The sequence below is a fragment of the Arachis hypogaea genome, chromosome 19 (genome assembly GCF_003086295.3).
Source record: "Arachis hypogaea cultivar Tifrunner chromosome 19, arahy.Tifrunner.gnm2.J5K5, whole genome shotgun sequence".
Lineage (NCBI taxonomy): Eukaryota > Viridiplantae > Streptophyta > Magnoliopsida > Fabales > Fabaceae > Arachis > Arachis hypogaea.
The window spans coordinates 100403166-100406541 of NC_092054.1; the positions used below are offsets into that span (position 1 = coordinate 100403166).

Sequence of the window (3376 nt, forward strand, 5' to 3'; positions counted from 1 at the left end):
ACCATTAGGATGCCGACTTGTTGGATGGGGTTTGTTAGAACTTCCCAACCTCTTCTTTGGATTTCATGTCGGATCTCCAGATACTCTTTCTTCTTAAGCTTGAAAGGGACCTCGGGGATCACCTTCTTCTTGACCACAACATCATAGAAGTGGTCTTGATGAGCTTTGGAGATGAATCTTTCCATCTCCCATGACTCGGAGGTGGAAGCTTTTGTCTTCCCTTTCCCTTTTCTAGAAGATTCTCCGGTCTTGGGTGCCATCAATGGTAATGGAAAAACAAAAAGCTTATGTTTTTACCATACCAAACTTAGAATATTGCTCGCCCTCGAGCAAGAGAAGAAAGAATAGATGAAGAAGAAGAAGAAAATATGGAGGAGAGGGGGGAGGGGTGTATTCGGCCAAGAAGGGGAAGAGAGGGTTGTGTTGTGTGAAAATGAAGAAGAATAGAGGGCTTTATATAGGGAAGGGAGGGGGGTAAGGTTCGGCCATAAGGGTGGGTTTTGGAGAAGAGTGTTTATGGGATTGTGTGAAAGAGGGGTGAGAAGAAGTGAGTGGAGGTAGGTGGGGATCTTGTGGGGTCCACAGATCCTGAGGTGTTCAAGGATTTACAACCTTGCACCAAATTAGGCATGCAAAATGCCCTTGCACACAACTCTGGGCGTTCAGCGCCAGATTGGTGCTTGTTCTGGGCGTTGAACGCCCATTTGTTGCCCATTTCTGGCGTTGAACGCCAGAACCATGCTTGTTCTGGGCGTTCAGCGCCAACTCTTCTCCAGGGTGCAATTCTGGCATTCAAACGCCCAGATGCTGCCCATTTTGGGCGTTCAGTGCCAGAACCATGCTCTGTTCTGGCGTTGAACGCCAGCCAGATGCTTCTTACTGGCGTTTAAACGCCAATAAGGTCTTCCTCCAGGGTGTGATTTTTCTTCTGCTGTTTTTGATTCCATTTTCAATTTTTATATTTATTTTGTGACTCCACATGATCATGAACCTAATAAAACATGAAAGAACAAGAAAAATAAAATTAGATAAATAAAAATTGGGTTGCCTCCCAACAAGCGCTTCTTTAATGTCAATAGCTTGACAGTGGGCTCTCATGGAGCCTCACAGATGTTCAGAGCATTGTTGAGACTTCCCAACACCAAACTTAGAGTTTGGTTGTAGCCTCCCAACACCAAACTTAGAGTTTGACTGTGGGGGCTCTGGTTGACTCTGTTTTGAGAGAAGCTTACTGTGCCTCTTTTCCATGTTTACAGAAGGGTAACCTTGAGTTGTAAACACAAGGGAGTCCTCATTCAATTGAAGGACTAATTCACCTCTGTCAACATCAATCACAGCTCTTGCTGTGGCTAGGAAAGGTCTTCCAAGGATGATGGATTCATCCTCATCCTTCCCAGTATCAAGGATTATGAAATCAGCAGGGATGTAAAGGCCTTCAACCTTTACTAACATGTCCTCTACTTGTCCATAAGCCTGTTTTCTTGAATTGTCTGCCATCTCTAATGAGATTTTAGTAGCTTGCACCCCAAAGATTCCCATTTTCTCTATTACAGAGAGGGGCATGAGGTTTATCCCTGAACCAAGGTCACACAGAGCCTTTTCAAAGATCATGTTGCCTATGGTACAAGGTATTACGAACTTTCCAGGATCCTGTTTCTTCTGAGGCAATGTCAGTTGATCCAGATCACTTAGTTCATTGGTGAACAAGGGAGGTTCATCTTTCCAAGTCTCAATACCAAATAATTTGGCATTCAGCTTCATGATTGCACCAAGGTACTTGGTAACTTGCTCTTCAGTAACATCCTCATTCTCTTCAGAAGATGAATACTCGTCAGAGCTCATGAAGGGCATAAGGAGGTTCAATGGAATCTCTATGGTCTCTAGATGAGTCTCAGATTCCTTTGGTTCCTCAAAGGGAAACTCCTTATTGATCACTGGATGTCCCAGGAGGTCTTCCTCACTGGGATTTACGTCCTCCCCTTCCTCTCCAGGTTCGGCCGTGTTGACTATGTCAATGGCCTTGCACTCTCCTTTTGGATTTTCTCCTGTATTGCTTGGGAGAGTACTAGGAGGAATTTTAGTGATCCTTTTACTCAGCTGGCCCACTTGTGCCTCCAAATTTCTAATGGAGGACCTTGTTTCATTCATGAAACTTACAGTAGCCTTAGATAGATCAGAGACTAAGTTTGCTAAATTAGAGGTATTTTGTTCAGAGTTCTTTGTCTGTTGCTGAGTGGATGATCGAAAAGGTTTACTATTGTTAAACCTATTTCTTCCACCATTATTAAAGCCTTGTTGAGGCTTTTGTTGATCCTTCCATGAGAGATTTGGGTGATTTCTCCATGAGGGGTTATAGGTGTTTTCATAAGGTTCACCCATGTAATTCACCTCTGCTATTGCAGGGTTTTCAGGATCATAAGCTTCTTCTTCAGAAGATGCCTCTTGAGTACTGTTGGATGCAGCTTGCATCCCATTCAGACTCTGAGAAATCATATTGACTTGTTGAGTCAATATTTTATTCTGAGCAAATATAACATTCAGAGTATCAATTTCAAGAACTCCCTTCTTCATAGGCGTCCCATTACTCACAGGATTCCTCTCAGAAGTGTACATGAACTGGTTATTAGCAACCATGTCAATGAGTTCTTGAGCTTCTGCAGGCATTTTCTTTAAGTGAATGGATCCACCTGCAGAGGTATCCAATGACATTTTAGCTAATTCAGACAGACCATCATAGAATATGTCCAGGATGGTCCATTCTGAAAGCATGTCAGAAGGACACTTTTTGGTCAGTTCTTTGTATCTCTCCCAAGCTTCATAGAGGGATTCACCTTCTTTCTGTCTGAAGGTCTGAACATCCACTCTAAGCTTACTCAGCTTTTGAGGAGGAAAGAACTTGGCTAAGAAAGCCTTGATCAGCTTATCCCAAGAGTTCAGGCTATCCTTAGGTTGAGAGTCCAACCATATTCTCGCTCTGTCTCTCACAGCAAAAGGGAAAAGCATGAGCCTGTAGACTTCAGGATCTACTCCATTAGTCTTAACAGTATCACAGATCTGTAAGAATTCAGTTAAGAACTGGAAAGGATCTTCAGATGAAAGTCCATGAAACTTACAGTTCTGCTGCATCAGAGAAACTAATTGAGGTTTCAGCTCAAAATTGTTTGCTCCAATGGCAGGAATGGAGATGCTTCTTCCATGTAAATTGGAATTAGGTGCAGTAAAGTCACCAAGCATCCTCCTTGCATTATTATTATTTTCGACTGCCATCTCCTCTTCCTGTTCAAAAATTTCTGAAAGGTGCTTGCTGGATTGTTGTAATTTAGCTTCTCTTAGTTTCCTCTTCAGAGTCCTTTCAGGTTCTGGATCTGCTTCAACA

General features: G+C 42.9%; 1 non-coding gene across 1 annotated transcript; it reads left to right on the plus strand.

Annotated features, from left to right (window-relative positions):
• Positions 1–2763: 2763 nt before the first annotated feature.
• On the plus strand, positions 2764–2871 carry LOC112780175 (small nucleolar RNA R71). Its single transcript, XR_003191029.1, has one exon. It is a non-coding gene; the product is annotated as a small nucleolar RNA R71 (small nucleolar RNA).
• Positions 2872–3376: the final 505 nt, after the last annotated feature.